Genomic DNA, 25,673 nt, shown 5'->3' on the forward strand with positions numbered 1-25,673 from the left:
TCATGACTGCTGCATGACATAACACATATAGGAACATAACATTAGCTGAAGCTGGCTTCCCATCCACCCCTCCCTCTCCTTTTGTAGCAAGGCAGAAAAACTATTCAAACAGCATGTATAACGTTCTTCAGATAACCTCCTATAAACTCCAAGTTTAGGCTCCCTACCAGATCCAACAGAAACCCATTATAAATGTAATGCTAAAGTAAAGATACAATAATGAAAATGCATCTACATACATTTTCCCTTAGAAAAAAATATCTATATTTTTCTTATTTTTTGGCTTGGAATTGCCTTCATTTTAATAAGGTTGTCTAGTGCACACAGCAATACACGGCACACTTGTATTGACTCGTGTGTACATACAAACTATACTGTAGTACTGTAAATGCTCCCTTTACCAAAATCAATTCAAAGATACAAAACAATCTATTGAAGAGTTTTGCAGCTGGCTTTTGAACCACTTACAAAAGACAACGCACAGAAAAAATTAACCCCTGTGGCTCTATTAGGAGCAGTATAATAAATGTGCATTTAAAAGATCTATAAACACATATTTATCCGCAAAATGTTCTTGCATAAAACTGTTATTGAAAAGGCTTTCATTTTATCTTTGTGTTATTGTAATTTTATTGAATTGCTTATTCATTCTTTGATATTGTGTTTTAATGGTATTATAAATCTGTTTTATGTCTGATAGGAGCCTCATTGTAAACTGATATAACAGATAATATGGCAATTCACCATAAAAATTCAAACCAAAAATGCAGATCAGAACGCAAAGAAGCACTTTAATTCATTCTGGGTTTCTTTTCATTTTATTTTTTAATTATTTTTCATGTTCTGGTTGCCATCTGTTGATAAAAGATGGTTGTACAAAACTCACAGTACTACACAATGGGAACTTTTTTTTTGTACAATTCTATTCATAAAAAAGAGGAAAAACAACATAAAAGCATTGCCCCTCTATAGACTAAGGATCATTAGCTGGTTCATTGTATAGACTGATATAAATTATCTACTTTTGGAACTAAATCTCTCTCTTTTAATTTTTTTTTGCACAAGATACTTATTTTAGGTAATTTTTAGTATCATGAATAATAGAACAAAAAATCCACTTTCTGCAATGTCTTCTATTATTCTTATTATTTTATTTAAAACAATGTAAACCGATTATGACAAAAGATGTTATCAACACATAGAGCAATTATTTTATAAACCACCTTCTGCTCAGAAACTTAGCAGAAAGTTCATTCAATATAGCATGCAAGCCTGCCAACTCAAAAAACAAAACAAAACAAACAAACAAAAAAAAAACAACTAACTGTAAAAACCTCTTAACAAGATCCCATTACGAAGGAAAGCCTCTAACCTGACCAGCACTAGCCTGACAAATGCATAATCCTGAAAGCACAACTCAAACATGAGCCAGACCCCAAGCCCTTCTTTGCAGAGTGTCTGTAGTCCTCATGCACAAAGCTACACCTCCATATTGCCAACCTTGTGGCTGAACACATATGAATGTGTCCATGCATGCTCTTTACAATTCGTGTTTTGTTTGTATTGAACATTTGATCTAAAATTAGATGTATTTTCCTCATTAACAAATGCTTTTCTTAAGGCACTAAATAAGTGGTAACATGTCTGCAGAAGTAGTATGTTATTAACATGAAAAACAACAAGAAAAGTACCTCTTGTACAACATACTGAAGAACAATGCTTGGCAACAGGTTGAGGACTACTTGGTTTTCATAAGATTTCTAAAAGTAACCAGTCATGCTGTCATTAAAGAAACACCTCTGAGAAAACGACAGAAATGTGCCCACAAATATTAAATAAATTTATTTTTCAATCTTCTAAAGAAAGAACTGTTTTCGGGGGGGGGGGGGGTAAATAAATAAATAAATAATAATAAAAAAAAAGTATGTCAAATATTTATTCACAATTGAAGCACCAGAACAAAGTTACAAAAGTTACAAACAAAAATGCAAACTAAAAAATGCACCACTTTTGGATTACCACAACAGTGTATATTAAAGTGAGCGATGGCTGAATTCACACACAGGGACAGGGAGCCACTAAGCATGCACGGACAGTGTGCCAGGAGAGTTAAAGGCAGCCCAATCTCTGAATTTCCAACTTCCTTCTGGGTCCGACCATGACCCACGACCCAACGTGACAGAGCTGGTACTAGCCCTTCGGAATGCCCCTGAATCAACAAGAGAGGAAGAGGGAGGTATCTGATATCTGATTTGCATGCTGCGAACTGGGAGACTCCTTGTGTGAACCTCCGCTGTGCAAATAAAATATATACCTTAACGTAACGTGTAATAACATTGTTTGTAAAATACAATGACATTTTAGAAATGAGGGCCAAGAGTTTGAGAAATTTTAGAAATGAGAGCCAAAAATAAGAAATCTGGTGCAGTCTAGACACACCTCCTTGACTTCCTACAGCTTGAATTTTGTAAAAGTACATTCAAGCACAATTTAAAGGCATCATCCAAGGTATTATTGCTGCTTTATGTTAACACAGTAAGAGCCACTGGACTTTACTTGATTTGAATACAAGTGAAATGGGTTTTAAGACAGCAGAGCACTGATATCCATTCTGCCTGTAGACCCTACCTGGAGCCAGCCAAGCATTTGTGGAAGCTCTCTACAGATCTGTAGCACATGCACACACACAGACACACACACACTCACTCACTCTAACACACTCATACAACTTCCAGCAGAGCTGATGCAAGTTCAGCATGCAAGCCAGCTCCAGAATGAGGCACAAAAACGTGTACTGTTGATCTAAGTAACTCCAGGAGCCCTCCGCAGCTATTAAAGTCCATCACATACAATACTAACAAGAGCAAATAGCCAGGCAACCTACGTGACTGTATCTTGATACATCACACGATAGCTTCATTTGGCTTAATGTAATACATTACAAAGGCAGCACAGAAGTTAACATTAGTCAACAACATAATGGACAGATAAGTGTATCGCCACAGTTAAGAACATACCCAGGTTCCATTATAAGCTCTATTTTTAGCCCCTCCTTTGATCCCTCTCCTCAAATTGTATGAACGGCAAAATTGGTCTGCTTGAAAATACAAGGCTTAAGTCAAAGGAAAAAAATGTTCCTGAGAAATCGTGGAAAAAAATGGACAACTTACTTCAAATTAGACATCACTCTGGAGTCTGCAATAAAATTGTGAGGACACCAGGGGAATGCACAATTTTCCATTTGAAACCTAGCTATAATTCACCTTAAGGTTTTTCCCTGGAAAAGCAGTTTTTCCTTATTTGATATTGAAAAAGTCTGCCTTTTGGATGCTGAGAGGTCCTGCCTTCTAGCCTCATTTTTAGCCTTTTTTCTACAAGTCCTGACCATCACTGGGAGCAACAAGCACGTTCCAAAATAACAGGCAACTGCTTTTTCCCTACTGCCAAATACTCAAGTTACTTCTGGGTTCACTGAAAGTTAACTTAAATACAGAGCTATTCAGCAAAGTTTTCTGAATTAAAGCCACCACTATACTTCACCAACATGGTAAAGTTTACCCCAGAAGTTCCTCTATACCAAGGTAATTATGTGGTGATTCTTACAAATAAATGAAGGCAAAATCATTTTTAATATATAGTTATTTTCTTTCCTTCTTTTTTTTTTTTTCCTAAGTATAAGCACAAAAACACATAATTCCATTTTATTACCAAGAGGTTGTAAATTTGTTGAGTACCTTTTAATTTCCCCCTAAAAGCTACTGAGCAAGAACAAAGTCTTTTCCAACGGTATTACAACTAAGAATAGAAACTTTCAAACCTATGAAAATAACTAAAAGAAACTTTAAACTCTAATCTCTTTTCTTTGTTTAGCTGTGCTATTTGCTGTGTCCTCCACAGAAAGCTTAAAGAGTATGCTTCATGAATTATACAAAAAATGAATTAAAAAATAAAATAGTTTTACGTTACTACAGTCAGAAATCTAAGAAAACCCTACCACAGAGATGAGCTTGTGAGACAGCAGTAAAAAGCTTGGAGTCCAGATTCTCGAGTTTATTCCAAGATCTGATTTCCTCTGACTTCAGCCAACACATTTCATCCCCATCACCTTCTCCTTCTCTAGGACTGTAATAATTGCAGTAATCAAGAAGTGCCACTATACACCTTTGGGTCAAGTTCCCTGTGGGTTTAAAAGCAGCTCCACTGGTTTTAATGGCATGCATACTAATGTAGAAACTGGCTTTCATATCATGAGGTTATAATTAATTAATTCATGCTTAAGAACTTATCTGTGAGCATCTGCAGCAATAAGCTACACAAGTACAGTTATTGTTGACATATCGAAAGGACCTAGAAAAAAAAAAAAAAGAAAGAAAAAGCAATACACTGCACGCATAACCTGCAACTGCTACATGTGGCCTTCTCTTGCCAAAAAGCATGCAGGTCCCCTCACACTCAGTGTTGGAAATGCGGGTCCTCACCAACTCAAGGCAGCACCTTGTCAAGGCTTCCTGTGACACCAAGGACACAGGCGAGGCCCGCTCTCCACAGCCAGGCCCCGGCTCCAGCCATGGCCTCATGCCAACATCCTCACACAAGCCAGGCCGTGCTGTTCAAAACTGCCCCACACGCTTTGCACTCACAATGCCTGCAGCAAGCACTGGGACACGATGGTTCATGAAAATCAAGGTCTTTTTATAAATGTGAACATAGTCATTCGTCTGAAACTAGTAAACCTCACGTTTATTTGTATAGTTTTTGCAAGTTTGCCTTTTCCTCTGCTGTTGGGATTTCCAAAGGCAGCTAGAAGTTAAGTGCCTAATTCTAACTAAATTAAAATGAAATTTGAGTACCAAAATCCTTTAGAATTGGCTAAAACCAGCAGCCAGCACAGGATTTTCAAATTGTTTTCTTCCAAGCTTCAGCCGAGATTCACAGCTAGGTAATAAGCCCCTTGGTGTGGCAAGGAAACCTCGTAGCATGCTTTGGGCACCATCAAAACACTGCCCCTCGCCTCATATGAAGTTATATAAGCTGTTTCTCATTTTTATTTTTAGTAAGAAAGAAAAGGAAGTAATATTTTGAGAGGTTAAAATAATGTTGACTAAGTTATCCTGCAAGCTCTTCACAGGGGAGGGCCTGCACTCTCACGAGCTCCTCGGGTGCATTTTGTACCACGAGACCCTTGCTCCACACAGAGCCCCCAGTCACTGCTGCCATAAAAATAAAGAACAACTCTAAGTTCAAACACAAATAATTGTCCTAATACCCCCCACTCCATCTCAACACATGACATCAAATGAAACATAAGAAATCATGTAAAAATGATAACTGCTGTTAAATTCGATGTGTAGTCCATTACTTTGGTACATAGCCTTACTCATATGGCATCAATTATATATATTTCAGACGCTACAGGTTCAAAGAAAAGTGGAAAGGTAGGAAAAGGGATGAAGTTAATAAACAAGGGCTGTATTTCCTTTTGGTGAAAAATATATTACTCATTTAGCAGATCAGGAAGAATGTAAAGCTCTGGGGGTATGCAAAGAACAATCCCAGATAAATGAGCTGAATCTGACATTTTAGTGTTAGAAAAAGCAAACAAATCATAATTTTATGAGAGTATTTTTCTCACAGGGATGGTTAAAAAAAACACTGATGAGATGTCCCTAAACATTACACAGACATCATCAATTACCTGTTCTTTGAAAAAGAATAATTAATTAAATTGCAATTCTTGAACATTATTTGCCAAAAGCTGAAAATATTATTTCCAGTCACCCACTGCACTACATGCTGTGCAGAGACACCCTTAACAGTATTTGCCTTGAAGTAGCTGTACAAGAGTATTGCAGCACTGACCATTTTGTAAGCATCCCTCTATACCTGTAACAACAGCAAGTTCAGACAGAGCACTGCAGTACAAATTAAATACCCACATTTAAGCTATTTAAGCTGTGAGACATAATCACTGAATAAGGAAAGTAAAGCCTCTAGTATACCGAAGAAAATAATCCTAAATAGCTTTATCTCTATGAAATACATATCCTATAATATAATAATTTTGTAGTGGCATCTTATGCACTAAGATCCCCTGTTGGAAACAGAATTAGAGAAGCATTCAAAACAGAAGCAAGTCTGAAAAAATATTTTTTTCTTACAGCACTATCCGTATTTTAAAAGTAGTTCACAAAACACTTCCTGAAACAAAGGAAGCCAAAATAGTATTAGTATCCTTCTAGAAAGATTAGCCTGCAACATATCCCAGTGCCTGAAATCAAACATCTGCATTATTTGATCTAATGCTATTAATAAACATGAAAGCTCTGGCACCTATAAGAGAGTGAAAAATGGAACATAGAAGTATCTTTTAATTAAATATATTAATGGTAAATAGGTACTTCAGTGAGGGATTTTATTTATTTATTTATTTTTAACTGCCCATAGACTAAATATATACTAAAGTAACTTTCAGCTATTTCAGTACATATTCAGGTAACTTTTCTGATTTATTTGTTTACAATCTTGCTTACTCCCTGTGGTCTTTGCTATTGTGGTATATCAGCAGGTAGACAATCATGCTACAGAGGAGAGGAAAAAGAAGCAGTAGGGCAACTTCTCAATCACCCAACAAAACCCGTGCAAAACCCATTTTGGAAACACATGGCACACTTGAAGATCTCTGGCTTTGCGAAATTACATCTGTTCGTGAAAGGACTTAACAGTAAGGTAGCCCTTTTCCTGGGCATGATCTGATATGACATGACGTAAACTCAGGGGGGTGACAGTGCTGGCAAAACCCATGTGAAATGCCCTCCTTCCTCCTGCATGCTTTCCAGCCTCTGCTGGTGGCTGGGCAGGGAGGCAGGGCACCAGGCACGTGGCAGGGACGGATGCTGACAGTGGCCTGACTGCTGGTACCCTCAGCCTCTGTGGGCTGGAACAACAGCCGCCGACTCCTGCTCCAAGCAGCTGCAAACACAAGTCTGTGCATTGCAGTGATTTTTACAAGGATCATGGATGCATCCCACAGTTTTCAGCAGGACAGAGGAAAAAAAAATCCTTAATACAAAATACAGAGAAAATACGTATTAATTGGCTACCAATTCTATTCTGTTAATGAAACCTGTGTGTTGAAGAGATGAAGAACATGGAGTTCACTAGTATTATAATGTTAGACTGTTCTTGGCCATTTAACTGATTTAGAGATCTAACCAGTGAAAAAGCACGAGTTCATTTCATGAAATGTATGTATTAGATTAACAATCAAGAAAAGGCTAAAATTAAAATGAAAAATGAGAACATTAATAAGACGAATTTTCACAGAGGAATATGCTGGTTAAAGCAGTTAGGCACTGAAAATACAGGAAAAAGGTACCTCAATTTCTTGGGATTATGCATGCTCAGGTACTGCATGGCCTGATCCCTATTTTTCAACAACAGGCTGATACATTTTCTGTGTGATCATTATGGATTTTGACAACGTCATTTTGGAACCTTGGCTACTAAGATATCAATAATTAAATGCTTTCACACTTTGCTCTTGTAGATACTGGCAACTTATCTTTGTCCTCTGCAGAAGCTAATGGTATAATGGGCAAAACATCAAGAATAATTAAGGAAAATGCTGGTATAAACTCCATCAGGAAAAAAACAAAAAGCAAAAAAAAAAACAAAAAAAACAAACAAAAAAAAAAAAACACCTTTGTGCACGGTCCCTGCTTTAAATCTCACATCCTGCACTTAGTTTTAAAATCAGGGAAAGTTATTTCTCTCTGGTACCTCTTAACTGTGTTTTGTCTGTGTTTAGAGAAAGACTGTAATTAATGGTTTAATAGCCTCTACGTGTACTCTCATTTCATAGTTAAAAAAATAACTGGCTGAAACAGCAGGAGCCTGTTACAAGAAGCATCCCTCCCCTTCTGTCTTTTTCTTTAGAAATGCTCACTGTAACACAGTACTGCTGAAAGTCGAATGCCCTGATCTGCAGAAAAGATACTGCAACCTAGTGCCATATCAGAGAGCAGGGGTGGGAGGGAAAGAATTAATTTTAAAGAGCAAAAAGTCTATTTTACACCTGTAGATATAGACTATCCTCCAACTGGAAAGCTCACATAGGGCAATTCTAGGAGGAGAGATTTCCCTTCCTAGGGGATTCCAGACCCTAGAGGAAATAGCAGAATTAAAAGATCATGTAATAGGACAACTTTATTACAAAACTACTGATATCTTGATACTGTCACTGTGAGAAACCAAGGCAGAACAGATTCATTTGGCTGAACAGTGAATGAAGCTTTATACAAATGATTAATACTTGGCAACCCCCCTCTACTTGTTGTGTCACCAGCAAACTTAGTATACTTCCTTCCCTGCCCTCCATTGTATTTCATATAAAGACAGACCAGGATCCAAGATGAGATGAAGCTTCTGTGTCCAGATCAAACACAATGAACCCTCACAACAAGAAAGCTAAACAGCCACCTCAGCTACAGAAGTGAAGGGCACCCGATTCTGCAGTAGATGTCCAACCCTGCAGCTGAAACACACAGAGCATCCCTGTCGCATTGTCAGTCTGTTCTAAGGCTTGAGATACACTTGTAGGATGATTTTTGTTGTTGTTTAAAAAAAAAAAAAAATCAGAACCAAAAAAGCCCCACCGAACAAATTAACAATACCTTGTAGTACACCTTTTACCTAATCCCAGCAAAGACCCAAGCATATCTACATAACCAGGCAAGAACTGAAGCACAACAACTGTTCTGTAATTTTCCTGGAGAGGGCAAATCTTCAGCTACAAAATTACAGGACTCTGAACCTGCATTACACATCCCAGAAATAAGGAACAGACATGGGGAGCCAAGTTGAGCTGAGGACGAGACAAACAGCGCAATCGCTTTCCACCTGACCTGCTGCCTACCTGCAGCCACCCAGAGGGCCAGCAGACACTTCCACCCCCTGGCCCCACAACTGCTGCCCTGTGCTCACCCTGTGCCAGTAGGAGCTGGAAGACTAACTCCTGTTCTACACATTCAGAACAAAGGAAGCTAACCGTTACCTGCTCTGTGCAGAGTGGTTCCCTTTCAGATAAGCAGTGGCACATTGCTGCACATCCTTCTTTTTAAAATGTTTAAAATTTACATTATTTACACAGAAATACTTTTCAGTGGCTGTACATAACAATTCGATGTTCAAGTTGGTGACAAAGTTCTTACAAAACCATATTAGCTCCACAAATGTTTATCTTTAATCTACAAATAACTACATTTGGAGAAAATGAAATGCTGCCTTTTCATCATTAAATTATGCAAGACTTGCAATCTTCATGAGTAAATTTGTTGCAATGAAAATGGGCATTTTGGTATGAATTACAAAGGACTGGAAAATCTGAAGTAGAAATAAGCCACCAAAAAACTAAGAGAAGAAATATTACAGGAACCAGTATGTCAACCCTAATTGTGTAATTACTTTTTGGCTTGGTCATATAAGCTAGAAGCAAGGAACAAAAGACAATGGTAATTTCTTACTGCTGAAATGAAGGTGTCAAACTCTCTTGTATGCTCTGTGTGCTCTAAGCTAAAGTTTATATTTATATCACGTTACTTCAATTACAATCTTAAAAGAGACTTGAATACTCCAGCCATATTAGGCCAGTATTCATGTATGTTAAACACGCACACTACCAGTTGTTTGTGTAAATACATCTTTATAGATGTGCTTGTTATTGAAATTCTACTGCATAGATCATTTGTTTGAAAAAGAAACTAATGCTTTTAAACAAAAGCATACATTTTTAATAAATGTTCTAAAGTTGTATTATTCTATCCCTTTGCCTGAGGAATTTAAAAGATTTACAAATGTCAGTCCGTTAACATCTGTAGCCATGTGAAATACAATAAAAAACACAGTAATACTTCTGGGCCTGATTCTGACAATCTCTGTCACAGTACACCAATGCCAGCAATAACCTTATTAACAAGAAGCTAAACGTAAACATGCAGAATTTTGCCTGCAATGTGACTTGTCCAAAATCAAAGCAGAGGCAAAAATACAATTAAAAACCTGCCCTGTGCTCTCCCCATGCCTGACCTCTGGTTTGCACTGCATTCTTTATACTTACGCACTGTATGTGGAGACATGAATCTGCACCGTTCCCATACAACAGGGCAAGTCATTAGCTGTCTTTTTCAAAAGCAGCCCAAAGCAATCTTTATGCTACTGTACATTATTGTCACTTTATTTTATAAGTTATTTGTTTTCATTTCTTCAATTTTTCTCTTGTGGGATTGATTCCTGGTACAGTACTGACAGATGCGTGTGTTAGAAGAGCTAACTTTACTCTTTGGTAGACAGACAGAAATCAATGAAACAAAGACTGCTTTACAGTAAATAATTAGAATAGAATATGTAAGTGAAACAAATGTTAAATACTGAAACAGAATATACAGAGTGAGCACTTGTGTGTATACTCAAAGCCACAAATGGGTATTAGTATCATCTCAACTAAATACGATAAAACTTCTGTTCTAAGCCACATTATCATATGTTCTATACATACCACACAGTTTTCTACAACTCATTTTAGGAATGTTTTATAAACTATTTTAATGGGACTATTGTCAAATACTTTACTTATGCACAGAACTGTGATAAGATTTAAAAGAAGAAAAAAATGCTATAAATAATATATGCTACAAAATTACTTTATATGTCTTTTTACACACAAATGATAAGGCTAGTTAATATCAGAGCTACTTATGTGTCTAAAAAAGTTCAGAGTACTTTTTGTTGACTGCTTCTCAACTGACTTGGGCTTTAAGTGGCATAACTGAGGGTGGGGGGGAAATCGGTATTTACGGGAAGAAGTAAAAAACTTGCCCGTGATGCAGATGCAGCAATTACTGAAATGGCAAGTATCTGAAGCTCTTTACAAGCTGGTGTATGAAGATTACTCCCAGGACAATAGCAAATTAGGAGGTTCCCATTTTAATAAATTACACAGGTACATTATAAAGATTCTGTTGAAAAATATTGCACTCATGTATATACATGAGGATATATTATACATCTGCATAAGGAGAGAGATCGTTCTATCACCTCATAGGAATTATGCTTCCTGTTACACACATGTATAAAGTATAGGAGAATATGTTTGGTTGTATATTGTCTGGGAAGCACTGTTTTCAGAAGAGTAAACCCTGTTCAACAATCATGAGTAGTCTTGATGTAGTTAAGTAATTGATAGATAAGGGCCATACTATTTATCTGAAAGAAAAAAAAAATAGAATGACCTAAGAAGTAAAATTTTAAAGTGTTTCGGTAAGTGTATTTTCCTGAAATTGTCTAAAACTAGGCTTAACAATTTGCCATAATTAACTGAAGAAAATTTCAATGAATTAAAACAAGACTTGTGATTCTGTGCAAATATCTGGGAAAAAAAAAAAAAAAAAAAAAAAACACAGTTCAACTTACATACAGTATGCAGAATCTGTTCATCTTTGATTTCAGAACTAGAGACTTAAATGTAGCATTTTGTAAAGAGTAAGGACAGATTTTGAACTGAGACTCGGATGCAAATACTGACATGAACAGAAGCTTTATCCACAAGATTCAGAACCCATTTTGGCTCATTTTTACCTAGCTTCCTCAATCTTTAGCATAGGATATGAGTAATTTTGACAACTGTAACATTAGCCATTTGGCCTTCCTTAGACTTTTTCCTTTTTTTCTGTTTCACAGAGAACTTGATGAGGATTTTTTGTTGCTTTCTTTCCTTTTCAGTGTAGAATCATTTGACCAGTAAAAGTATTCTTTTTTTTTTTTTCTTTGCAGCTGTGTAACCTCCACTTGTTCTTGAATTGTAAAACTTAAAAAGGAGACCCCTTCCTTCCACAAGTATAAAAAGACAAGTTCATTTTCCTTAAACTGTCTTCATCGTCTATTGAAGGACTTATCATAGACCAGATATTGCTAAACCATTGCAAAGAGTAAGCATATACAGCAAAACAAAATATTTAATTATAAACTCTACCTCAAAAGAATCACTTACAAATCACCGTTTAATTACAAAACTGTGTATGTAAGCCTTAATTCTGTGAATTCTCTTGTAAGATATTCCCCCAACCATTTTATAGTTTGAAAACCAAGTTATATAAAAATCTGTGACTTCCCAGGAATTCCAAGAAAAATCAGGAATTCCTAACTCACAGCATTATCACAAATTACTTTTTCTTAAATTCACAATCACTCACATTACCAAAAAGATGTAAAAATAGGAAAGTTCAAAATCACACCACTTAGTACAAAAACTCACAAGCTTGGATATTTTAAGCCTTGCTTCCAGGGGCAAGCTGCATAGCTGCCACTTTCACAAGCACATCAGCCCGATACTGACCCATGCTACCTCTAGCAATGTAACCATGACATGGTAGCAATGTTCTGATACCTGTGAAAATTCCCTCTTCCAGACTCCTTCAAAACCGTGGAATAACTAAAAACACAGGTAACACTAACATTTTACTTCCTTAAGTAGTTTTATTCTATCTCAGGAAAAAGAAAGCAAAACATTATACCAGTATTATCTACGACCCCAACCTCCTTCAGCTGGCAATTAACAGACCCACTAATATCTAGTTATACTCTCCTAAAATTCGAGTGTTCTGGATCTGTTCATGTGTAGGAAAGAAAGCAAAAAGTTTTAAAGGCTGCTGATAGGGAACCATGTATTTCACTGAGTGCCACTGTGCTCATACACTTCACTTCATAAAATATATGTTGGCAAATCATTAGTACAGTAAACAGACTTATGCCAGATTTATGAAAATACTGATGAATCTAATCTCTCACTTTTATACATGTGTATAAAAGTTAGACTCTCTCGAACCATATACCCCTTCTAGTTTTGACACTTTAATTCAGCTTACGTTTTCAAATTTTGGATCCATTATAGACATGCAATAAATATATTACTACTTAAGGTACATAGAACTATCTAAACTTCAAAACACCAGCATTTACCAGATGCTTCTCACTAAAGGCAGGTCTTACAAAATTATATTTGCTAAGCAAGCCTTAGAAAATAGGAGAACATGAAATTCAAAGAATGAATTTGTGAAAATTTATTAGCGTAAACAGTTTGAACGAACACACACAGACATATATATATAATATCTAAACATATCTGCCTTCAGGCTAAACAAGATAATACAGCATTCCAAATATCAGAGGTTTAGGTAGCAATCTAAAACTGCATTCTCATAAGGGAATTTTTTAACAGTGCGCTGACAGACTTGAGGTGCCATTGGAGGCTACAACCACAACAGAGCTTTAAGGGAGTATTTGTTAAAAATATTCTTGTGTTCTACAATTGGTGGGTTTTGGTTCACTGTCAAATTAATGACAGCATCTTTTTTTGTTTGGTTTTCATAGCTCATAATAGCTTGTACATCATTTTTCTGCTTTTGTCACTGATATTTCATGTCTGCCTTGATCTTACATTTTAGTGTAATTTACATACATACAAGCACCAAAGAATAATAGTAATAATAATAACACAGTGTGGTAAGGCTAAAATGCAACTTCAAACTTCAAGACTGCACCTGTAATTGATGTTCTGTCTTTGTTTGCCATGTTTTGTCATAATGAACAGAAGTAAAAAATATTCTGATAAAGATGCATTTTGAGACAATGTCATCTATTCACACAGAGGCTGAAAAAATACTAGTGGTTTTCAGAGTCCTATCTTGCTTTTGTGTTACTCATCGCAGCTGCAGTATGTTATTCATACTGCAGCTGCAAAATATATCAGGTACAATGCAGCCAGAACATAAATGCCTATGAGAATGCAGATTGTACCTAGTAAATTCCGATGTTTTACTGATTTTAATATATCCTTTTACTGATTTTACTGATTTTTACTGATTTTAATATATCCTTTTTAAATAGCTGTGCAGGACCACCACCAAGCAAAGGGAAAGAGCTACTGCAGAAATTACAAATTTACGAGGGATCTTTTGCAAACTTAATTTACAGAAATGGAAAACAACCTTGACACGTATAAAAGCTATCATTTTTATTTTCCTTCAGAAATACTCAGTAGGCAAAGAGCATTTTTTCATATGTAAGAATGCTTTAAATTACTGATTCAGTACAAAACTATCTCCAGAAGATAAGAACATCTGTAGTGTTCTAGCACTACAGTCTAAACACTGGCAATAGGCCTCGCTCCTTCAGTTTTCAGTGATAATGGACAATGTGTGCCTCCTTACAATATAATCATTATAAACTTTATTATTACACTTGGTATTTCATGAGATGTCTGGCAGCCGATTGCTGAGATACACTATTACGTACAGTTCTCCCACACGTTTCATGGATATTTACTGGATTCCAGTATAACCTAACCTGTTAATGCTTCTGGAATGTATAAACACTGTTAACTGCTAAATTCCTTGTATCAACATTTCAGAAATAACCATTAAATAAGTTGTTTGCTAACTGTTGAGGAAGATTTTGATTTATTGAATAAAGTATCATCATGGGATGAAAATCAAGATCACATTTTTTAGGGAGACATGGCATATTATCCATAACAAGATATAATTTTGTACTAAAATTATAAGGATAGAGTCCGTTTTTAGAATAGAATCAATGGCCAAATATACACAATGCTGTTACCTATCAATACAGACCCTTGAGTGTGATAATATTTTCTATTTATAAAACTATTTTTAATAATAATAAAACTTTATCGGCATAATTAATAATTGTCTTATTATTCTGAAACAGAATATTCCACCTGACTGAATACTATCAAACAAAACATTCATTCCAGTTTGTCATTAGGATAACATCCCTCTTATGAAAAACAACCGTTTAGCACCTACTCCCAAATCCTTACAGGTTCTTAAGCACTTAAACATGAAAGAAAGAAAAAAAAACAAACACAAAGTGTGTTACTTGAAAAGATGCTTTTTGAAAAATCCAACCAAGAAGGGTCTACTAGAGTCTGTATGTATCTACATTACACCAACAACGAGCAGAAGCGTAGCATGACGTTACTGGGTAACACAGGGCAAGCTCTATTCTGAACTCTGATACCCCAGGTATTGGTGACAGCCCTCTGGAATCATAGCCAGTAAAAGAATCGTGTTTGAGTTCAACAGGTTTTGGATTGTGTCTCAACAGGAGCGAAGAGTGGAAGTGTTAGGCCCCAGTTTACTCCTAAGGACAGTCCCTAGCAGTACAGGCCGCTCCATGCTTTCGCTTTGGTCAACCAACAACTCTGAATAGTTGAAAGTAAAATAATCCACAGGGAACTGCCACCCAGGCTGACAGCCAACAGGTGCAAGGGCACGTGGCAACACTGCCTGGGAAGCTCCAGGCTGTCCACAAAGGCCTGCCAGGAAGGGCACAGCTGGTCAGCTGGGCAGGCTCAGGGACGGACAGCCTCCTTGCAGCTCCTTCCAGGCTCCACACTTCCTGGGGATAGAAGCAGGCCCAGAAAGGGAGCTCAGACCTCTCCAGCCTATACCATTTAAATACACTTTCACTACTAGCCTGCTTGACCTACTCATAACAGCTGATATAACGCTGTTGTACCTAAATTGCAACAGAGTTTGGTTCAGCTAAGCAAGTTCTTAGCATGCTGGGCATGGCCCACCACACTGAGGCCTGTGAGAGCCAGCAGGAAGCTTTTCCCCTGTCAAGGCACATGCAGTAGGAGGGCCGCGCAACAGCCTGGCGGGCCAAGGGCATCATAGAGCTAGGGGAGCACAAAGCCGCTTCAGCATACTGAAGAGACCGACTGCGCCTGGCCCTTGGTGCCTTACAGGCCAGGCAACAACTGCTGCAGGCTCCAGGAAGACCCTAACACCTTTCTCAGTGGGTTGTGTCCCACATTGATTCTATATAAGATCCCAACTGTAAGAAGGCAAATTCTTTAGGATAAGAGGTTGTCATTTTAAAGCTTTTGGGAAGGTCTTGCCTGGAAAGTATGGAGCTCATCAGTGATCTGACAGACCTCAATCATTACCTACTTACAGTGTTTAACCCCCCCCAAAAAATGCATTGGGGGACATCTCCGCTGGATATAAGCAGCAAAGTGAGGGAGATGCCAGAGCACCGATATTATGACAAGTTTGTACTATTGCTTCTGGGAAGGCTGTCTCACAGATTACAACTCCATTGTGTCAGGCATGATACAAACACGCAAAGACCCTTCTACAGCAACTCACTTTAGCAACATAACCAAACTCTGCTTTGCATGAAGCTGATAGCACAATCCACATATATTCTTTCACTTTTTGCTACAAAGCATACTAGTTATTTTATCATTAATTTTAACTATTTTGTTTCCTTTTATCAAAATTTAGGAAATTAACTTTACAAAATTTCTCTAGTGCCTACAAAAAAAAGTTCTTAATTTTACCCTAATGCAAGTTTTGTTAACTAAAAACCACTACCAGTGAATGTCAACTAACAAAAGATGCTTTCCTTTGAGAAATGTTAAATACTTAGCTTTTTCACAAGGACTGAACACGAATTTCAAAAGGACGATAACTTTGTTTTGTAATTTGTTTATTGCTTAATCATGAAGACCAGATTGAGCATTTGAGTCACACAGTTTTGTGTTGCATGCTCCTACAAGAATGTGCTGTAATTTTCTTTCTTTTTCCTTCATTCAGCTTACTGCTTGCGTGCCCAACTGCTTATTCAGCTAACCATCTCAAAATGAAACTCAATCACATAGCACAATTTCACTACTGCTAGACTATTTTATACAGAAAACATATAAGCATAAGAAAATAATGCACCACTATTCTCATATATTGCATCAGAGTATTTGCTAAATAATACAGATAGGAAGCATTTTATTGCAGGCCCAGAGCAAAAACAAAGGAAGACAAGGTATCCTGGGTTAATGATACATTTCAGCATATAAAAAACACTCTCACACTGTCTTTGCTGTTTCAAGTTCTACCTTCTAATTTTCAAATATTCCTCCAATAAAATTTGCAAAAAGTCAGACCCAGTTAATCCACCTAGCTTACATCTCTCCATTTTACTCATTAAGTTATGGCAGTTACCAGAATTGTACTATTATGCCCAAATTATCTAACTAATACAGAAATTGCAAGGTGAATTTTGGGATAAATACAAGGCAAAGCATCTAAAACAACACCACAGCATACAAATGAATGAGAGTAATGTATGAATTCAGATATTTCTATTTTGGAGACCCTACAGTAGCTCAGATGTCCACCTATCAGTCTATTTTCTTCTCGATGGAGTTAACCCTTCCCTCTTCCTTCTCCTGAACTCCAGCTCCTTTCTCCCCAATTACCCCAGGCATTAGAGCAAAAGTAGCACGCTGCCTGATGACTTGTATCTGATTATTCTGTACTTTCAAGGCCATCTGGCTCCACTCCTGGATTATCAAGTGACATGAGTTAGTCATCTTGCACCTATGATGGTAAGACCATTATCTTTTACCCATCATTCCTGGAGAGGTATCCTAGAGAACATGCTAAACAAAACAAGATACTTTTCATACTTTACATCATTTAAGTACATACAAATATATTTCATACATTTCACTGCAACATGGCTCAGACACTAAAGGATGTTTGCTGAGAGAACACTGAGACATCTTTCAAGCTTCAGGCTTAGCTTGCAGAAGACTTTTCGTATGCTGCTGACAAACTGAAAACTGGAGATAAGAAATATTTCTGTATCACTGCACAGGCTTGTAGGACCAAAACCTTAAAGTCACTGTGCATATAAAAGATGGAACAGCAAGCAAGCTACACTGAAAGGAATAAAAAGGGCAACTAACCTTAAAAATGTGGAATAAAAAGTATCTCATATCAAAAATCTTCAGAAGTAAACACATTCTCAATCCCTTAAGGACACAATACTCTCTAAAGACAGTGAGAAGTACTCTGGACCTCTTACAGTAAGACAGGTAGCAGTGACAAGTAGAGCCAGAGAGCTCTACTGGAAGAAGCTGGTATATCCAAGTGTATGTACTGGGGAAGGGGGAAGCATTATACATGTATTTGGTGCAGCTGAGCATAGGACACAGCTCAGCCAACCATGTTTTATCTGTATTTCCTCAGCATATTTTTCCTCAGTATACAAATATCATGCAACCCAGTGGTTCCTATTGAGATACTGTATTCTGCTTAACATGGTGAGCTAAACACTGGCAAATGCTTGATTATTGTTTGACTGTTTATTTTAAACTCCCTTTGCACATTCTTCCACCAGTTAAAGCAGAACAGTTTACTATCTGTTATAGTTCTAATGTTTGACAGACTCTGTCCATTTTTCACTTCATATGAACAAAAAAGCAATTTAGCTTTGGCACACTCAGTACCAAGGTATTTCAACTTCCCAAGCAGTTTCTTTTACAGAAATGCAAAAGAAACCTGCATTTGGGGAAGGATGAAGAAGGGGCTAGGACAGAAAAATCCTTTCATAGAGTACAACCTCTTTCACCTGCAAATCAATAAATATTGAGAATGGGGAATAGCTATTCCATTTCCTCTTGAGAACATACATGGAAAAGTACATACTAGGAAAAAAAATCACCTAAATTTAATGAGCAGAGGGAAACATTGTCATGAGAAACTTTTGTCTATATTTTGCTAGAAAACCACTGTTGGACTAAACAATAGCTGCCTATATTACAACACACAAACATCTATCCCTGCATCTCTTATCCAACACAATTGATGTTAGCACTGTATATCCCTCCGTGAGCGAACTACTGCCACAGTTCCTCTACCACTAAATAAAACTGTGATGAGCAGATCTGGAACACAGCAAATACTAGAAAAGGCAGCAAAGGTGTTGCAATATGCAAAAGGAGAAGAATCAGTTCCACAGCAAAGAAGGACAGAGTTCCGTAGTCCTAGTTGCGCCAGGGGAGTTTTAGGTTAGATGTTAGGAAGAACTTCTTTACCGAAAGGGTTGTTAGACATTGGAACAGGCTGCCCAGGGAAGTGGTGGAGTCACCATCCCTGGAAGTCTTTAAAAGACGTTTAGATGTAGAGCTTAGGGATATGGTTTAGTGGGGACTGTTAGCGTTAGGTAGAGGTTAGACTCAATGATCTTGAGGTCTCTTCCAACCTAGAAATTCTGTGATTCTGTGATTCTATGTTACCTTACACACAGGCAGAACTATCCCTCATTTATATAATACACAACAACACACTGGAGAAAGCTTGGCATGCCCACACACAAACATTTGCCTGTTTGCCCTGTACAGGCAAAGGGCCTACACACCTATGACAGAAAATGCCAATAATATGTCAAACTGAATTATTGTTACTTACGGTAGAAAAAAATAAGTTATCCCAATTAAAAATGTACTTGCCTACAACTCTGGACAACATCCAAACTTTACATAGAAGTGCTGTGCCATTAGCCATGTGTCATGGTGATTTTGTTCACACAACATATGTAGGATATTCCTTATATATATATACACATATATAAAATATATATCGTGTATAATATTCCTGATATATATATATTAGTGTAAGTAGGAATATATATATTATAATATATAATAATTCTAATAATAATAATATAATAATAATATATAATGCTAATACATACTGCTGTGCTTCCAGAGAGATTTTAGTATTTCTCATATAGACTTTGGTGAACGTTTGCTCAGAGAGTTCACTAACAGGAAATGCTAATTGAAGCTACAGATTTCTCCAAGTCATCCAAGTTAACTTCAGCCTTAGCTTCCTCCTACCAGCACTAGAACCATATAGATCTATGCAGCAGATGTGTCACACCCAGCTCTCAGATGGTACCCTGTCTCCTTCTTAGCTGTATTCTCTCCTTCTCTAAGTAAATACTGAAAGGATTACAAGTGAAATAGGGTGTGAGAGCAGAAAATGTGATGTAGGCTACACAATTAACAGAGGAGCTGCTTTTGACACACTGCTGCATGGAATTAAGCAAAAAATAATCCAAGGAATTATCCAGTGTGAAAGGGATGGGATGTGCAATAATGGTGCACAAGAATTTCATTCAGCTGTTTTTAATTCCCAGTAATTCACAGCATATATTGCAAATCATACTGGTGATCAACACTGCTATTTGGTTTTAACACTGAAAATAGTATTTTTGTTCTCCTGGCTTCACAAACTTGAAGTTTCCTTGTCCACTCCTGTAAGTCAGGGTAAAAAAGTATGAAGTAGAAAATGAAACAGTAAAAAAGAAGGAAAGTGTTTCACTGTTTCACCTCTGTTTTACTGTTTACAAAATATTCTAAACAAAAACTCAATTAATGCAATCATGATACTTATGTTCTACTATGATCAGTATGTCCGCAGACATCTTAGCTTCTAAACAACCACAAATGCCGAAGTATTTTTTCTTGGTCTACATAAGAGCTTCAAAAGCCAAAAATACAAAATTCCGTTCTCATAATGACAGCATGTAGTGTTACGGACAGACATCCAGCTTTTTGTCTACTATAGCATTCCGACCAGTACCCCTGGTCTGTGGACGGTGGCAGTATGAGCTCTATCCAGCTGTCTTGCAGGCACCAGGTCAGCAATCACTCCACCAGAAGCACATTCCTACGTAGCCTGTCCTGGGGCACGCTATGCTGAAACTACTGCCAGGTAATCCCAACTCCGAGGAGTTGGAAATTAGGCTTCACAGCGTCCTTTTGATCATTCCAGCTAAAAAGAATAGGATTGCTGGAAAACTGGGTTGGGGAACCCGCTCACAGAGCCTGGTACTCCACGCAGTGATCGGAAACGAGATCAACATCTTTCCTGTACCGAACGAAGAGCAATAGCGTGGGCTTGCTGAGCTTTGCCTGCCTTCCTGATGGCAGAGCTTGTGCAACTCCGATAGCTGCTGCACAGGATGGCAAATGAGACAATACCCTGAAAAGGTGGCCCAGAATGAAAAGGCTGGCTGAAAAGCATAGGACCCTTCCTTGGACGGACTAAGCACACACTCCAGTAACTGCCAGCGAGATAGCAATGCTGAAAGAGGCTTAGTGCAAGCACGGTGGAGATTTGTGACAGAAAGTTAGAACTCCATGTCAAGCCTTTCACACAAACAATAAATATTACTTCTGCTTATAATCAGACTTTTCTCCAGCATCGTCTTTGAATGTTGAACCTTTTTCAATTAATTAAAAACTATGCACTGCAGAGTGCATATTTTATCAGCCCTCAGCTGCTTAAGTGTCTAGAAAAGACCAGGCAGTTTTTCTTTTTTCCAGGCAACCCAGAGCAAGTACTTGCAAGGGTCATATCTTTTTAATTATCTTTTCTCTCTTTGATTAATTATTCCGTCTGACAATAGCGTGTTTCTAATGCTATTCACCTGCCTTTGATGATTGACAACTTTTCTGTCTGATTCAAAGCAAACAGCTGCTGCCATGATTGCCTAGCAACCAGGATGTGATGGATGAGCCCCAAAGATGGATGGCTGCAATAAATCATGTCTCTGGCTATAAAACTGAAAAAAGGGATAAGAATAAAAGCGAACAAAAAACAAAACAAGGTTTCTTCCCATGAGTGCACTCAGCTCTTTACCAATTACACCTGAAATGGACTTTGTGTCTATTAATAGCAAAGTTTTCTAATCAGTGAGAATGCAATGATGCCATTTGTATCAAGGTGTGTTTACAATTGTTCCAGCAAATTGGCACTTGTACTTCAATTACCTACTGTGTTACACAACTGCAGTGGTAGGAGATCAAAGTTTTGCCTTCTACCATTGAAGGCTTTATAGAAAATATTATGTTTTTACAGGGCTTTCTCATGATGCTGGACTTGAATGAAGTGCATAAACTTGAATTCATCTTCCTTTCAGCAACTGGCAGAGTGTACCAAAAGCAAGCTGAACTGAGTTTGTAGAAGGAATAACAAACGCCAGACTTCTGAAAAATTCATTTCTATAAAACTTGCATAAAGTTACTGATGGCTTTGTGAAACATGTTACAACCTAAATACAGTGTGTTGTTTATTAAATGTTGCTGTAATTCCCTCTTGGTAGGCAGGCATCTCGCAATCAAAGAAAAAGTTCACGTGACAAGCAGTGTTTCAAAAATGCCATCTACCTGTGCAAGTTCAAGACTGATTCAACAAGAAGCTACTCTAGCCTAATTTTGCCTCCTACTCCTGTTTATTTGATTTTTGTACAACATGCCAGGCAAGAAACATGGCAATAGTTTGCCAACACAGAACAAGGTTAAGGGGGCTGCACATGGTGCTTGTCCGGGGACATTTGTACACGAATACCTCACCACTCTGAGTGCTGGCACTACCTGTGGTTGACGCCACTCTGTTGCTGGAGTGTCCATCTCAGGAAAACCGCTGCCTGTACTTCCAGGTTAAGACCTAATTGCCAATATAAAGCTGCTTCCTTAATTCTTCCAGCAGGTGGAAGTGTCCTGGCTCCAGCAGAGGTGCTTCAAAAAGGGAAGCGCTTGCCCTGGCTGTTTGTGTGGACAGGCTATCCGCCTCCAGGAGCCTTCTGGACACCTGGCACTAAACACCAAGATCCAAAGATCTGCAGCCTTGGGTGAAGAGGGTGGATAGAAAAGAAAAATGTAAACTCTGAAATGATTATCTTCCAGAACTTTGTTTTCTTTGCTATTATGGGACCAAAACACAGCCTATTAGCAAAAGGAAACTGAATTGTGTTAATCTGTTCACAAGAACATTTTTACAGCATATCTTTATGCTGGAACTGATGATGTCTGACAATGCTATGCTGGAACAGCCGCACTCCAGCTTATGTTTTAGTGTTGTGTACAGCATGTAGCTGTATTCATACAAAGACTGCTGGTATCCTTGCACGGGCCATAGCTTTGTCTATATTCTTTACAATTATTGAAATGCTCTCGCTAAAAACTTAACTCTGTCTCTGCCTGTCTGTCTCTCTGTTATACAAACACACACATGCACACACAGAAATCCACCCCCTAAAACAATTGTAAGGCACTCCTGTAATGACTGGCTAGTATCTGGTAACAAACAATGAGAAAGCAAAGCCATCAATCAAAGTGTGCACGTTGAGGCCTCCATTCTGTCCCAGCTCATCCAACTCTCAAGTTACAGCTTTACACGGCAAGTCTAAATAATATTCAAAATGATAAATGGCACTATAAGCCTGATATCCATCATCAATCTTTTTTTAAGGAACATCCATCTTCAATAATGCACGTTTGAATCATGTGAAACCAAGAGCTCCCAGATTCATTTACACAACCCCCAGCAAGCTGGTGCTGCTTGAATGATACGTGTCAGACAGTTTTTCCCAACTGTCAAACTTAAAAAAAAAAAAAAAAAAGAGAGAGAGAGAGGAAAAAAAAAAAAAAAAAGAGAGGGGGAGGACAGGAGGGAAAGCTTCTCAGGGGGCCAAGCGGTGCAATGCAGAACTAAGACAGGGGAACGCCACCTCCACAGTCACTCTGGCAGCCCCCGGCCGGCAGCCCCTGGCCCCCACAGCCCCGTGTTGCCCCCACGCTGCTGCCCGCGCTGCCTGGCGGGGCCCGCATGATAAATGACACGTGTCATTCTGTCGGGAGAGAAGGGTGGGTCCGTGATGGATGGCTCTGCTGAAAAGGAAATCGACTGTTTGGCATGGTGCGGCTATTCTCCGCCAGGATTTAGTTTCTGAACTCTAAAATGAAATCTGTGCTGCTTCAAGTGCATGGCTAGGGCAGGCCGGTGGGCAGCTGATGGAGTTTGGGGTTTGGGCTTTTTTGCTTTTGTTCCCCCCCCCCTTTTTTCTAATCCTCTCTCTCTGCCCTTCGGATTTAAAAAAACTGCTCCACTGACTGGAAACTGGAAAAGAACACACATATATCAAAGTCTTCAATAGTTATGATCCCTGATAAAATTTAAATAGGTTGAGGTTTCTATTTTTATTTATTATTGGGTGGGGGGGAAATGGCATGCAGGCTTGACACAAAAGCAAGATAAAAATTAGCATGTTTGAAGTAATCGTCCCACAGCTTGACATCTGCATAGTAAATTTTAAAGGAAAAAAATGTGTCAGGCAGGCATGAGCTGCTCCCTCCCTCCCCCCCTCTTTCATTAGCTCACTGGCAGGGTGGCACTTCTGAACCTCATTACTGCAGGAGGATTTATGAAGCTGAACCCAATGGCAAAGAAAAGGCATCTGTCAATAATTGTAGGGAGCTGCACTCACAGCTTTGAAATCTCATTAAGTATGCAGTTATCAGGCATAAAGATCAAAAACATTACTCAACTCCGACAGAATCTTATGGAGGAACATTAATTAGCAACAGGCCTACAGTACAAAAAAAAAAAAAAAAAAAAAACAGACTTCCTCTCACACCTGCCCAACCCACAAACCAAAAGAAACACTCCCCCTCCCTTCAGAAAAAAATAATTCCCAGCATCTGAGACTGATCAAGTACATGAAACAAGAGAGAGAAAAAAAAAAATCAGTTGAGACAGTCTTGGCGGTGAAGAGAGAAAAGGAAGAAGCTGTCAAAGTTGAGAAGGATGTCAGCACTGGCCCTGATTACAAGGGCCTATACAGTTCCCAGGCCTTTTATCATCCCTGCCATCAAAAACAGACTCTGTGTCACAGATGGATGACTGATGGCTGCCAGTCTTGAACAGCCTCGCCAAGCCTCCAGGAGGCCCCTGCTGAGATCTGGCCCTCCAGCAACAGGCTTGACCTAGCAGGAAAAGGACTTCAGGCACTGAGCCCAGTTCCAGAGATACTCAAAAACAGCGCCCTGTTCTGTTCTTCCCTAGAACAGTCCACGGAGAGGTTGGTTGGGGTTTGTTTGTTCAGCTTACAGAAGTTAAATGTAATACTTCTGCTCTCCATGCTAGGACTATGCATTATTTGAAAATAACACTAGCAAAAAAAAAAAAAAAAAAAAAAAAAGCCTCTCCTTTGTCCACACTAAACAGATTGTTCTCATTTTCTTTCCAGTTTGCATTTTAACCATGATTTGCATACTCAATTGCTTAGAAAATATAGAAGAGTAACATATAAATTTGGGGGGAAACATACAAATTCATAGACGAAGCTGGATCATAAAACCAAGTGACCTTTGCAGCATTAAGTATGGTGTGCAACTAATTAAGAACTATGGCCACATTAGCATTTTTTGTTTCAGAATCAGGGATATCAACTACACAGCTTAACCCATTGCACAGATTTTTTTCATTTCCTCGCCATCAAAAATTGTGTTTGCAAACAATAACTCAAAGCTACTTGCTAGGAAAAAAAAAGGGGGGTGGGGGGGAGAATCACCGTCTACAGTCTTTTTCCCCACTTGGGACTACGCCTGAAAAACTCCCTCTCTAGTTACATGCTACCCTTCATACATTTTATATTTCCCGTAATTTTGCACCACAAAAAAGCTTTCAGTTGTACAACTCCACTTTCACATTATTTACTACATAGTGGATTTTAATACAGTGCACAAATTCATCTCTTATTTCACGAGATATACGGTGATATTTACATGTCACTTGCAGCAACGCTGAAGATTGGTTTCTTAATGAACTACATCTTTAACAGAGTACAGAGTCAGAAACACACACACACATATAAGACAATCTGCCAGTCGGACTCCTTTCAATATCTAAAATGCTTTCATTTACTAAGCAATGCACTTTAAAGAAAATGTTACCTCT

At 38.1% G+C, this 25,673-nt stretch overlaps 1 protein-coding gene across 3 annotated transcripts in view; it reads right to left on the reverse strand.

Annotated features, from left to right (window-relative positions):
• TSHZ3 (teashirt zinc finger homeobox 3) overlaps positions 1-25,673 on the reverse strand; it is a 67,009-nt gene that overhangs the window by 32,012 nt on the left and 9,324 nt on the right. The gene's annotated exons all lie outside the window — the stretch shown is intronic.

Source organism: Aythya ferina, assembly GCF_964211825.1.
Source record: "Aythya ferina genome assembly, chromosome: 12".
Lineage (NCBI taxonomy): Eukaryota > Metazoa > Chordata > Aves > Anseriformes > Anatidae > Aythya > Aythya ferina.